This window comes from Drosophila sulfurigaster, chromosome X, assembly GCF_023558435.1.
Source record: "Drosophila sulfurigaster albostrigata strain 15112-1811.04 chromosome X, ASM2355843v2, whole genome shotgun sequence".
NCBI lineage: Eukaryota > Metazoa > Arthropoda > Insecta > Diptera > Drosophilidae > Drosophila > Drosophila sulfurigaster.
Window position 1 is genome coordinate 4,684,120 of NC_084885.1, and position 14,992 is coordinate 4,699,111.

At 39.0% G+C, this 14,992-nt stretch overlaps 1 protein-coding gene across 2 annotated transcripts in view; it reads right to left on the reverse strand.

Annotated features, from left to right (window-relative positions):
• The window catches only part of LOC133849271 (LIM/homeobox protein Lhx5), a 71,336-nt gene that overhangs the window by 18,451 nt on the left and 37,893 nt on the right, over positions 1–14,992 (reverse strand). The gene's annotated exons all lie outside the window — the stretch shown is intronic.

The following is a 14,992-nucleotide window of genomic DNA, read 5'->3' on the forward strand; positions in this document are numbered from 1 at the left end:
TACTAAGTTATACATATATTTTCTTAATGCAAATTGTATGAAAATCTCTTAACAAATTGCTTAACAATGTGAGAGGGGACGACGCAATTCAGCCACTTAAAATACAATTGCAATAAATAATATTTGTGCTGGGCTAAGCCAAAAAGCACGACTCCCCTTCCCCCACCACCCTCTCGTGACTACCCCTGGGGGTGGTCACGTGTCGCCATTTCATGGTCTAAGTAGCCCTTAGCCCTGGAGTCACGTGTCAAATGCAGTTTCTGCCGCTTTGCTTTCTCTGATGCCCAAATAAGTTGATTAAGTCTGAATGGTGAATGGCTGACAGTGCAATACCTCAACCTCAACTCATTCCCTCCTCTCATTCGCTGTTATCGCTAAGTTGTCTGCCATGTAAAATGCTGACACGCGTCGTCATCGTCATCGTCGACGACGACGTCGACGTCGTCATCCTGTGCCGCTCCAGATAAGCGCGGCACACGAGCGCGGCACACAAAGAGTCGCGTTGAAACGTGTCACTCACTCGAAACAAAAAATTAAAACCAGCCTCGATTCGATTGTCTTCACTGGGAGATGAAGAGCCACCCCTTGGCTCTTTTTCAAAATCTGTGCATTGCTCTCGCTCTATCTCTGGGGACACATCCACCTGACAGCAACAGCAACAGAATTGTGGCAACTTGCCGAAAATAAATTACACTTTATTATGCATAATCTAATCCGCACCAGATGCGTGCCCACAACCAGCTAACCAGCTAAGGGAGGAAAGCAGTTACATGCTTTTGTTGGCTTTGATTTCACAATATGCCTTGAATTTGGCGCCGCAGCAGAAGAGTCATTAGCCTCGACTTGCACTTTGGATGCCGTTTCACTCTCTGTCCGAGTTGTTGTTCACCTGTCAGACAGGGAGAGAAGCTGAGAGCTTAACGCATTACGAGCCGCTGCCTCTTGCAACAGAGCATGCAAATCCCACAGTGCCACATCACGATGATATTCACGATGATGATGATGATGCTGATGCCTGATGCTGATGCTGATGCAGCTGCGTATCGCTTTGCAACCAAATCGCAAGTGACGAGCAGCAGGAAGAGAATATAACTTGTGAATGTGAATATGAATGCGAATCTGAATATGAATATGAATGCGAGTATGCAGTCATGTATTTAGCTTGAGTGTGGAGAGCGCACTTTAATTGCATTCATTGGCTAGAACTGCTGAACGTTTCAGACAGCGGAAATAATTGTTGCAATTGCCAAAGTCGGAAATGCCAAACTTGTCTGCAAGACTCCGCTCAAATCGCTGCTGCCTGCCAGCTGCAGTCTTGTTAGACGAGGCTTAAGAAAACCACAGAGAGTGAAAGAAGTTCTTTGCAAGATTTTGTGACGAAACAAATATTTAAAAGTTGGGCAAGCAAAAGTTGTTTTGAAAAGTTATCTAAAAGAAATGACTTTTTTAAAGATTTATTATATCGGCTATCCATAGGGTCAAATGTAGTTCTTTACTAATATATAATACTAAGTATAGCCTTTGGTATATTGTAGTATTTTTGCGGTATGAAAAAAATATCTAAGAATGACCGTTTTATTATACCCGCTACCCATAAAGTGGAATTTGGTACTATACCAATTAAAGCCTACGCTACATTTTAGTATTTTTGCGGTATATTTGAAGAAAAATACCGCATTGTTTGTTCTTTTCCAAATATAGCCTTTGGTGAATTTTAAGTATTTTTGCGGTATATTAATTTGGTATATTTGAAGAAATGCATTATTTGTTCTTTTCCAAATATAGCCTTTGGCAAATTTTTAGTATTTTTGCAGTATATTAATTTGGTATTTTTGAAGAATAATATCACATTATTGTGCTCTTATCCAAATATAGCCTTCGGTATATAATAGTATTTTTGCGGTATATTAATTAAGTATATTTAAAGAAAAATACCGCACTGTTTTGTCTTATCCGAGTCGAGCACATTCGACTGTTGCTTTCTTACTTATTCTAAATAAATTGAATGTTTAATTTTAGTAAATTTATAAATTACTTCGTCTTATAAACTCATCTTCTTCTCGACTCTTAAAAAATAACAACAATTCTTCAAGTTTAAAAACAATTCTAAATTGTATTAAAACCCATCTAGTTGAACATTAGTTATTGCAATTTCTTAAGTGCTCTTTCACTTTTTATTTTGTATCCCTTTTTACAAGTTTATTAGCTTTGTCTCAAGCCTTAAAGATCTCATTGCTTGTTAAAAAGTCTTATCAATAGGAAAGATCGTTTTGGCTGATGTCTTGGTTTAACATTTTCCAAGTCCTCCCTTGAGCCGCTCTCAGCTTTCAAGTGTTTTCATGATCGATTTCTTTAGTGGCAGCATATCGTCTCGAAAGGTCTGCTGCCAAATTGCGTCAGGTGCTTCAAATTGTGCCGCTTAAGCGTCACTCAATTGACCCGCCGCAGCAGCAACATCATCACCCAACCACCCAGAAATGAACTCAGCCATCCAAGCAACCACTCAACCACCAAAAAAATGAAAAGAAAAAAACCAGCTAAACACAACAAGAGCTAAAAATGAAACGAAACGGAAACTTGAAGTGTTTACCAGCATCGCTTACATGTCGCCCAGTTTCCTATGACAAAAGAACTCTGAGAATGGGAATGGAAAGAAACCCTTGGAGCATACACACGGTTCAAACGGAACCAGAGTCGAATCTCAATATAGTGAGTTGCTTCCATATGGGCGCTTTAAGTTTGTTGTTAACACATGTTAATAAACACGCGACCGATGGGCGATGGGCGTTGGGCGATTGAAGACAGACGGCGGACACAGAAGGGCGCAGCACAGCCAAACGGAGGGTTGTCAGTACCAGCAACAACAACAGCAGCAGCAGCAGCAACAGCAACAGCAACAGCAACGGCAACAACAACTCGCTTCAAGCATCACTCAAATTAACTTTGAAAACCATTCAGGAACACTTCATTTGATTGCCACAAAAACCTATACAACCGTTGCCGCTGCCTCTTCGTCTTCTGCTGCTGCTGCTGCTGCTGCTGTTGTTTGTAATTGTTGTTGTAGCAATAGCAATTATGCCATTGAGAGCAACCCTCTGCCACAGCCACCCTCCTCCTTCTCCTCTTCCTCCGCTGCTGTTGCCCCCTGGCAGCCATAAAAGTTCAAACACTCATTTTTCGCTTAGGAAAAATAAATTCCTTTTCTTATTTTTCTTTTTCTTGCTATTTTTTGTGGGTAGGTTGCTGCCCCCTTCTCTCTTCCCTCCTCCTCCCTCTGCTGGCTCCACACTTGTAATGTTGACGCCTCTGTTTGTGCAAGACAAACAGCAACGGCTGCCACGGCAGTTGGCGTCCTCGTGGCAGGAAGACGCACAAGTGCAACGGCAGCAGCATCCTTGAGCCTTGAGCTCAATCGTTTTGACTGACAGCCAAGCAAACAGGCAGACAAACAGATAGACGAGACACGAGGGCTGGGGGCATGGTGACAAATAGCGCGAATGCCACGAGAAGGAGGAGGAGGTAGAATGGAGGCAGGGAAACAAGGACAGCGACTGGCAAATAAATAAACAAAGGCCATGGCACGCCATGCCACGCCCTCGTGCAATTCAACGCCCACTTGCTTGTTTGCATAGTCAAGTGCGATGTTTGGCAACGCATCTTGCAACAGTCGCAACAATTTCCTCCCTCTCTCTCTCCACGACCTTCCTCCCTTCCTCCCATTCTCATCTCGTAAGTCCTTAAAGTGTCCTCGCACCTGCCACACACAGGCACACAAAAAGCGCCCTTCGCGTTGCTTGTTGTGCTTTCAATTTGAAGGCATATATTTGCATCCGATCCGATCGGCGGATTAATGCCATTAACTATGGAAAAACACTACGAGCCTTTAACTACAGCAAACGTTGCCTCACTCCGCTTCTTTCTGCCTCACTTTCTTTCTATTTGAAGAGCAAAAGTTCATAAAGTAAATTACTTAGAAAATAAAATCAAACTGTAGCACTAAACTTACGTTCTATGAAACTATATAGATCTAGGGTTGTCACCAATACAAATAAATATAAGCAAAATATATAGGTTGATGAATGTGCCACAATATTATGTTATTTACTTTGCTTAATTTTACAGAGTTCCCATTTAATGCAAAGATTTATAAACTAATTAGCAGCAATTTAAATCTAATCTTATTCAAATGATTTTGAGCTCATATTTGAAAAACTAAACTTGTAGTAAAGATAAAAAATATATGAATTTGCTAAACTATTTCTTTAAAAGGGTTTTCCAAGTTTCTACTTTAGGTTTTACCATTTTCTTCTGCCAAAAATTTCAAATTAAGATGAAACTTAAGTTAACGAAACTGTAAGTTACCAAAATAAATAAATTTGTTAAAATATTTATATTTCTCACTTCATGTTTAACTATTTTCTTTCAATCTAAATAAATTTGTTAAACTAATTATGTTTCCCACTTTATGTTTAACTATTTTCCTTCAGTCTAAATAAATTTGTTAAACTATTTACATATATTTCTCGCTTTATGTTTAACCATTTTCTTTCAATCTATAAAAATTTGTTAAACTATTTATATGTCTCACTTTATGTTCAACCATTTTCTTTCAATCTAAACTAAATATAATCGCCGAACGTAAACGGTTTGCGTCTTTGAAATATATTCTAATCTAATAACAATAGTCCCCAGGGTTGCCAGCATAGCGCACAATATTGTGACAGGGGGAGACTTTAACACTGTATCGCTTTGCAGTTCAGTTCAGTTCAGTTCGGTTGTTTACCTACTTTATTTTTTTGTGACAAGTGCGCAAGTGGTTCGTCAGTGTTTTTGTATTTGTTTTTGTTGTGTTGTGTTGTGGGTGGCAGCTGAGCTCAGCTTTTGGGTCTCGGGGTAGTCGGCTTAAGCACCCGGCAAACCCGGGCAGGCAGGCAGCATCCGCCCCTTGTCTCAACCCCTACTCTCTCTCAAAAAAAAAGAACAGGGAAAAAGGGCATAGACAAAGCGCACACACATTAATTTCGAATTAGTTTTGCATCATGTGGTTCACGATGCAGAAAAATCGACTCTGCTGCTGACGATAGCATGGAATGGTAAAATTGGTATGGGTTGGCAACCCTCCACGCCAGAGGCAAGGCGATGCTCCCCACAACAGGAGGCAATGAATTTGGTCTTTGGCTCAGCTGCGAGAACTGAGAGAACTGAGAACTGAACTGAACTGCAAAAAGGGGAACTGAGAAACTGAAACTGAAACTGTGACTGCGACTTTAACTTGTACTGTTGGATGTTGGTCCTCTTGGTGCTTTTGCGACCGTGTGTTTATGGGCAACTATTAAGTGCACACACACACACACACACACACAAACAGACAGAGCGCAACGCAACGTACGCGGCATGAAAAATGCGGCATGGACGTGGAACAGATCGCTGGATTTTCTACATGAGCGCATACTGAAAGTATCCATGAGTCGTCGACGTCGTCGTCGTCGTCGTCATCTTCATTCATGCAAGGCATAGAAGAGGCAAGAGATGAAGTGAGACAGAGATAGAGAGAAGAGTAAGAGAGAAAGAGCGAGAGAGCGAGTGTGACTGCGGCTCAAGTTTGTTGGCTGTAAAATTAGGTTAATTCCTGTCAGTGCGTTGCTGATTTGAATTGTCACACACACACACGCACACACTTGCATACACTCACACACACTCGCAAACACACACATACACACACACACACACACACAGAGCCAGGTGCTACTCACATCTTGAGCTTGGGATTTACTTTTTGCCAGCTTCACATTGACACTGCTTTTTTGTTGTTGTTAGCAGACTTTCAAGTCGCGTCTTCGCATCTACACTCGACACTCCACAAACTACACTCTACACCTTCCCCCCTTCACTCCCCTGACGCCTGCTGCTGCTGTTCTTAGTACCTTGAACTCAACCCCGTCCCGCTGTCCGTCCTCTGCTTTGTGGCAGCTTAGTGCGGCGACTCTAATCCCCAACTGAGATGTGATATGTGTGCTTTGCATGTCTTGTTGTTGTTATCGTTTCACCCCTTCCCCCCCTTCTCCACCTCTTGCTGTCGTTGTTGCATGCTTCAAAGCATTCGGCATGCGAGAGTTACGCAAGCTTTGGCAATGTTATGCAACCGCCTTAATGCCTTGCAAACTGCGTCTGAAACCAGCTAAAAATAGCCAAAAATTATCACTAAACTACTCCTTCTCTGCCAACTTTGTATTGCCAACTTCGGTTGCAACTTCCATCAACGAGTTGCATGCCTCATAACTAGCCAACACACAGTCGCCTGCCAGCTATTTATAATCGAAAAATGAAATGAAATGAAATGAAAATGCTGATTTCAAATTACTTTGATAAATTTACTTTTCTGTAAGATACTAAATAAATTATATAAAATTTAATGAGCATATTATTAAAATACTAAAAGAGAACTATCAAATATTTAATACAATCACTTTTTCAGCGAGATACCCGCTACTTAAATAAAACCATTGAATATTATATAAAAAATACCAAAAATATACCGAAAATACTAAAATATACCGACGACTGTATTTGGTATATATAGTACTACCTATTTTCAATAAAACCGTGTTCTACCAAAATACCAAAAACATACTGCACAAATTCTGAAATATACCAAAGGCTATATTCGGTATATTAGTATACCACAGTCAAAATATACCAAAGAGTACAAAATATACCATATTGTCAGTTGTTTTCAATGTTGATGCTGATCAGGAATATATAACATATACTTAAAGGTCTCGAAGCTGACTCCTTTTGCCTGTTACATAAAGTTATAATACTCTTTAACCTTATGGGTAGCTAGTATAAAAATTGCTTAGCTAATTTCGTGTTCTAAAATCATCTTACAAATTGCTTGCTTTGAATAAGAAAGTTCTGTTCAGTTTTCTCTATGCTGTCCCCAATTTTGGCTCTTTCGCTCTGTGTATATCCACTTAATAGCTGCCCCAAGTGGCAGACAAACAAATCTGGTAGCTGCAAGTTGCAGCAACAGCAAAAGCAAAAGCAACGACAGCAACGTTTTGAGGGCCACGCATTTTGGGCAAACAATTTTGGGTTTTTGGCCTTTGATGTTGTTGATGTTGATGCCCCGTTTCGGTGGCATTGTCAGTGTGCTCGTCATTGTCCTGCGTCAAGGAGGAGCTGGCAGCTTTATTTGTCATGCAATTTATGCTTCAACGCCTGCAACACATTGTTGTTCTTGTTGTTGCACCACAAGCTGTTCTTGTTGTTGTTGCTGTAGAAATTGTGTGCAAAGTGCAGCGTCAAGTTCTTCAATTGTTTTGCTGCGCCAAGTGGGATGGCAGACCCCTTTCCGTCTCTTCCCTCTCTTCCCTCTTCCCCTTTTGTTGTAGAGCTGAAAACTGTTTTTGACACTTTGCCATGGACTTTGTTTGACGGCCAAGGAAATGCCGGCGACAGATACCGCGGCGGGCAAAGTTAAAGCCAAGGCAACGCCACGCGGCAAACAGCAAATGAATTAAACAAACGAATTTCTCCTGTTGTTGTACAATTATTTGCGAGGGTGCAGCAACAACAACAACAATAGACGACAACAAATACCACAACAATTTGTGACGCCGCATCAAAGCATGAAAAACGCGCGCGCAGAGCAACCAGCAAGCAAACAGCACTGAAAATGGGGGAAAAAGGGAAGCACGAAAATGCCAAACGAATTGGGGGAAGTGTGGTAAATATATATGTAAGTGTGGGGTGTGTGTGTGTGGCAAGTGTGAGTGGCAACTTCATTTGGCTGAGCACAACCCCGTCTTTGGCTGGGCATGGGGCATGCTACACTTTACACTCCGTTGAGCATGCCAAGTGGCTAGCTGACTTAGAGGGGGACGGGGACCAGGGCACGGGGGACACATCGTGGCAGGTACAGGATAAAGGGCAGTTGAGTATTTGTCTATAAATTTTAAATGTTGCACGCAACACAAATCGAAATTAAGTGCAAAACTTACACAAAAGACACACAAAAGACTTTTCCCCCAAAAACTGAGGCGCATTCGAAATTGGGAGCACAAAACTGTCACTCAATGCAACCGCCGCATGCCACATGCCACATGCCACGTTCTTTCCCCCACTTTGTGCCGGACACTCATTACAAAACTGACCCCAGGCCTAACGATGGCTGACCTTGACGTGACGACGCTCGCCTCGCCTCGCCTCGCCAATTGTCGCTCAACTGGCACTAAATGCCACCAGACATTTGTTACTCGAGAGAGAGAGAGAGAGAGTGAGAGACGCCACCGCTGACCATTCGCCTGTCTGCCTGCTGCTGACATTTGAGGCAACGCTAGAGAGAGACAGAGAGAGAAAGTGAGACAGAGATTGCTTAGAATTAACACAGCCCTACGAAAACTTTAATTGAACTTCGTCTGCGACCTATAGTCGATGAATTCTGTTGAAACTCACAGCAAAACAAGCAAAATTATTTAGCTAATTATTGAACGAATACAATTTGGTTTCATTTTTAATACAAATTTGTATTACTTAAGCGTTCCTAACTCACGAAATATTAAATAGAAGAAACATTTAGAAGACATTTCTTGATTTCATCTGGCAAACAAAATTGTATTTGAAAATGCGTCTTAAAGAGCAATTCAATATTGAATGAAATTTTGAAATAATTCTTAAAACAAATTCGGCTGTACTATAGAAGTTTAAGTTTTTTCGATTAACCGTTCTAAGTCTGTATATTCAATACCAGATACAGCTAGGAGTTTGATTGTATGATATGATTGATTATATGATATAAAGTAAGCAAATATTAAAAGGGTAAAATTGTATATTAAAATACAATATTAGCAAATAGATAAATGAAATTTTAAATTAATTCTTAATGGAAATTTCTTTCTATAAAATTGAAGTGTAGAATGTAAAAGGGAAAATGTGTTTTAAAATATATTTTGAAGAACAATATACTTGTAATGTTGGCAAATTGATTCAGATATTCAACTTTACATCTATGCCAAATTTTTAAGTTGATTATTTAAAATTTGAAAGAAAAGTCTAATACCTAAGTTAAGTGACTTTTGCTGACATTTGTTTAAATTATTTTTTTGCTGGCATTAGCTTCGATCGGGTCAAATAAACAGTTGAACTCCGTACGCAGAGAGTACCATATATAAAACTAAAAGCTCGTTTCGTATTTATGACCAATTAGAATTGGGCTCAAGTTGCCTCCTGCTTGCCACATCCCTAAAAAAGTCGTATCAAGAAGAGTGCAACCTACTCGATTGCGCAACCACTAAAGGTCGCAGCACTCTAAGCTCAAGACCCAGTCGAAGACCAAGACAATGTTTTGATTGGCATTACGGAGAGGCAGCAAGAGGCGCCTCAAAACGCACGATGATAAAGGTAAACGTCTAACGGGGTAAACTCTAGGCTTGGGATTGGACTTTTGACTACGACGACGGTCTTGGGATTGAGTTGAGTTTGAGTTGAGTTAGAGTTTGTGTTGTTTTGGGGTGCGAGAGTTTGCTTCGGTTTGTTTCGGCTTTGCTTTTGTTTTTTTGGCCTCAACGCGTACGTTTACCTTTTCGCTTTGTTGTTGTTGTTGCTGCTTGTCGCTTGTGGCAAATGCCGCTTGGAATAACAGCAACAATAAACGGGCGAGCAAACAACAATTGCTCCGCAAGTCGCATCGAAAACCGGCCGCATTTGTGGGCATTTGTAAAGTGATCCTTTTTGCCATGTTGGTTTTAAGGGCACAACCTTTTTCTCTTATGTTATTGTTGTTGCTGTCGCTGTCGACGTCGACGTCGACGTCACCGTTGCCTAAAGCAACAGGATTTGAAGGCAACGCGCGCCCTGCTTTGGTGCCTGCCAAACGCGTTGAGCTGTGCCAAAAAGGATTTACATAGCGAGTGTATCAGTGTGTGTGTGTGTGTGTGTGTGTGTATTGTAAAATATTTTAAATGCGCTCTGCTCTCATTTTTGTTTTTATTATTATTGCTGTTGTTGTTGCTGTTGCTTTTGCTGAAATTGATACCAAGTTGCGCCTTTTCCCAACTGCCCCTTCCTCTACCTCAGTCTCCTGTTTCCTGCCCCACTCCCTCTGCTTGTTGTTTTGCCTTTGTTTTTATTGTTGTTGCTGTTGCTGTTGCCATTGCTGTTGCTGTGTTTTCTGTTATTCTTTCATTTCAACGCGCCCGCAAAAGGGTCCCTAAAGGTGTCTCAAAAGACATGCAAAAAATTATATAAGTGAACAAATAACAACAGACGACACTAAAAAAAATGAAACGTACACAAAATGGCGTCTTTTGTTTACCAAGAATAAAGTTTGTTTAACTGTGTTTTTTTTCTCTCTTTTTTGTAGGCTGATCTTTTGCCTTGGCCGCCATTGCAAAAAAGAAAAATGCCAAAGTGCGTAACTGAAACTGTTTTGCGACGAATGCAAAGAGGAACAAGCGGAAATGGAATGGACGGAAATGGAACGGACTCCAGTGGGACAGCAGCAAATGGAGTTAAAGAATGTTTCATACATTCATACATTGAAGTAAAGGCAACTTAATTAAAGAGTTGTCAATGAATTCAGTAGCGTAAATATTTCTTAGTGAAAATGGCTTGAGATAACATATCAATTGAAGTTGACAATTTAATGCTATTAAATTTAATTTTATAAAAAGATTATTAATTTTATAAATATTATAAAACTATATAAATTATACTTTTAGTTGAAATTTGGAAATATGTGGTATATTTTGAATGTAGTACTTTATAAATATACCAAATGCATATAACCATTGGTATATTTATGTATAATTTGGTATATTTTAGGAATGCCATTTGTACTCTATGATATAATTTGAATGTTGTGGTATATTAATATACCAAATATATTATTCAGTATATTTTAGTATTAACTATACATCAATTTGGTATATTTTAAGAATAATATCGCACTGTTTTCCTTTTTTTAAACTCATTTTTCCATTTTTTTCAAGTGCGATTTAATAAAATTTGAAATTTAAATGAGAGCAAATGAAATGAATGCATGTTGATGTAAATTTCGCTGTCTTTCGGTAATTATACAATTTTATGGTTGAATAGAAAGTCTTCTGCCACTTTAAATTGCTATAATATATAAAAAAACTAACTTAATTCCTTTTGCAGTTTAACTATGATATAATTGTTGTTCTTGAGTTCACACTTTCCTACACTTTTCCCATATTTATTTATTTACTAATTCTCTCCACAAGTTTTGGAAATGTATTTGTTCAGTGAATTCTCCGGTTTTATGCAAAAAATATTGTTATTCTAGCCCAGAGATTTAGCGGCGTGTTTGTGTGTGTGTGTGTTGGAAATTTGTTGTCATGAGGCTTAAAATTGAACAACAACTGAGAACAGAGACAGAGATAGAGAGGGAGAGGGAGAGAGAGGGAGACGCGTTGTTCAGTTGATCTGTCAGTCAGTCAGTCTGGCATTCTGTCAGTCTCGCAGTCTGAGAAGAGAATGGAGCAAGCGAACGCAGTTCGAGTTTCGTTTATTTTAATCCGTAAAAAGATCTGTTTTCACAAATCCCTCGGCGAGTTGAGTTGAGTTGAGCTGAACTGAGCTGAGTTGCTGTCTCATAATCTAGGCGCGCTGATCTCTGATCTATACGATCGCGTGGGCAGGTAGACCAGCAACAACAACAATAACAACGACAACAACAACAACAACAACAATTGCTGTGAGTCTGTGTGTGTTTTTGGTTCTCGTTCCCAATTCCGATAGCGATAGCGATCCGTTTGTGGCTTAGGCTCGCTTTTCGACACTTTGTTTGGCACGGTTTAAGCCAATTGTTAATCTGGTTGCACGGCAGCAGCAGCAGAAACAACAACAACAACAGCGACAACGGCAGCGGCGACGGCGGTTTTAGGGGCATGGCCATAATCCCAATTGACAAAAGTCAACAAAGCGCATCAATTCATTTGCAATTCATGCAGATGGAGACGGATATAGGTTGTTGCTCTCATTGTTGTTCTTGTTGTTGTTGCTGTTGCTGGCCTTGTTTCCTGTCAGCCATGTGTGTGTGTGTGTGTGTTTGTGTGTGGTCCTGCTGCTCGCGTTGTCAACAATTTGTCATGTGGGCAACACACACACATAGCAATAACATAACATATATCGAGAGCTGGGCGTGGTGCAGAGCAAACTGCATGCAACATGCAACTTTACTCGCTGCTCAATCAAGTTTTTCCATTATTTGTGGGCGTGACAATGCCGCAGAATGCCGCGCTGCATTATGTTTAATAAATGTTGTTTGCGATTTCAATAAACCAACCGCAAGCAAGGCGGCGAATTACTTTAATTATAGATTTAACTACGTGAGGCCAAACACAAAAACAAAACAAACAAAAAAGAGAAAGAATCCAGGCAACTTTCTTTTGTAATTATGCCTAATTTTTCCATGGATATTTTTCAATATATACCTAATTTTTATGCCATATATCAATATATATTTATAATACGAGTATATTCTGCATGTATTCTTTTCAATTTTCGCAACGGCCTTCAGTCAATGCTTTCCCATTGCGTTTTTCTCTTGCCCCGTTTTCGACGTCGCTGCCTGTCAAACATATCAATTTCAAAGTAACAAAAAAAACAATATAGTAAAATAAATAATTTTGTTGTGTTGCACTCACACTCACACACACTCACACTTATTCACTGCTATTCGTTCTCGTTTTTCCTCGTTTTTCTACTCTTTGTTTTCTATTTTTTGCGTTTCGCATTTTGCTTTTCCTTTTGTTTTTTTTTTTGTTGTTGTTTATACATAAATTGTCTGTCAGCGTTTTTTTGCCTACATAGATTTTTGACATATTTCTGTGATGGATTGCAACACTCTACCTACCCCTTCCCCTCCCTTTGTCTTGCCCCAACAAGCGCGCCCCCAAACTAAACCAAGCAAAAACAATCGCAAGCGCAAATACAAAATAATAATAAAAAAAAACGTAGCTTTAAAATATAAATCACAGTCAAATTTGTTGGACAGGCGGCTGCTCGTTTTGTTTCGCAAATTTATGTGTGCTATAAGCAAAGTAAATGGCAGCAGCCACAACAACAACAGCAACAACAACAGCAACAATCTTAAATCGATTAACACATAAACGCGAGAAAAGAAGCGCATTAAATGCAACGATTGTGCTGACTGCAAAATACCCTATAAAAAGTGCATCTTAAGAATGAAAAATTGTGAATTATATTTTTAAATTAACTGAGCTAACAGCAACAACACCATTAACTAGCTTATAATTTTAAAGGAAGGAAATTTAAACATTTTAAGCAACAAAAAACAAGAATTGAATTTGACATATGTATGTATCTTAAAAGAAAATTTTTTAATCTCAAAACGAAAGTTGAAGAAAACACTCTGATTTTAAGATTTATTCAAGATTTTTTTAAGATCGAAAATCCACTTTTCAATATAGATTATTTTCTCTCTGTGTATATATGAATTTAAAGAAACGGCAGCTTTTTAATTAAAATTTATGTTACATTTTTACCACTTTTAATTGATATTTCTTGGCTATAATATGTATGCACTTTTCCATATATTTTGCATCTTTCTTTTCGGACCTCTCGCATACCCTGCTTCGTTTTTGATATTTGCGCGTAATAAAGATTTTTGTGCGAATATAATTTTAAACGATTTGTGACACTAATAAATAAGTCGCCCGATTCGCAAGCCATAATTCTTCAGTTGCTCTTTTTACTCTTTTCACGAGCACGAGCGCGAGATTTAGGTATTTTTCTCTCTTTTCTTGTTGTGTTGAATATTGAATGCGAATAGTTGTTGTTGTTGTTGCTGTTGTTGCTGTTGTTGCTGTTTATTTATTTATGCTCATTGCGTTTATCATTTGTGACATTTGCATAGCGCCGGCGACGCGTGGGCCGCTCCCGGAACGCGCAGAGAAACGCCCGTGAAATTGTCACAGCTTGCTGATTTTTATTGCTTTTTTTCCCCCATCTCCCCTTCTCCCTCTCTCCACCTCTCTCTCTCTCTCTCAACAGCTGAGAGGCTCCCCAGTTGGCAGTTGCCCAGTTTAAGAACTGCAGCGTCTCGAGCTTTATGTGACTGTAAAAATCTGCGCAAATTTATGCGCAAATGAATTGTGCATTTGATGGCAGCTGCTGATGCAAAGCTGCTGCCTGCTTCTGGCAACATAAAATAGCAGAAGGGAGGTGAAGTGGTTGGGAAGGCACTTGGTAACTGACGCTCAACTGGAAGCCAGACAGTTGCCATTAAAATACACGTACGCAAGGCAGGTGAAAACGGTAGAAAATTCAAATTTCAAATGGCAATAAGAACACTTACGTCTTCAGCTTAGACTTAACCAAAATGTTTAGCTCTCAACAACATAAAATGGCTCATTTGTTGGCTAAACTTGACTGCAAAGCAAACGTTATGGCTTTAAGGTAAATTGCTTATAACTAAAGCAAGTATTCATTTTAAAATATACCAAATAAATATACCACAAAAATACTAAAATATACTAAAGATCTATTAATAAGGTCTATCTATAATATACCAAATTGATATGCCGCAAAAATACCTAAATATACCAAACACTATATTTGGTATATTGATATAGTACTACATTCATAATATACCATAGAGCACTAAAAATATATTACGACAATGCTAAAATATACTGAAGTCTATACTTGGTATATTGATATATTTATACATTCAAAATATACCATTGAGAAAAATACTAAAATATACCAAAGTCTATATATGGTATATTAATAGAGCTACGCATTCGAAATGTATCATAGAGCAAAATACTAAAATATACTGAAGGTCTATTAATAAGGTTTAACTATAATATACCAAATTGACATACCGGAAAAATACCAAAATATACCAAACGCTATATTTGGTATATTGATATAGTACTACATTCAAAATATACCATAGTGTACTAAACATACCAAATATTGTTTCGACTGTTGATTAACA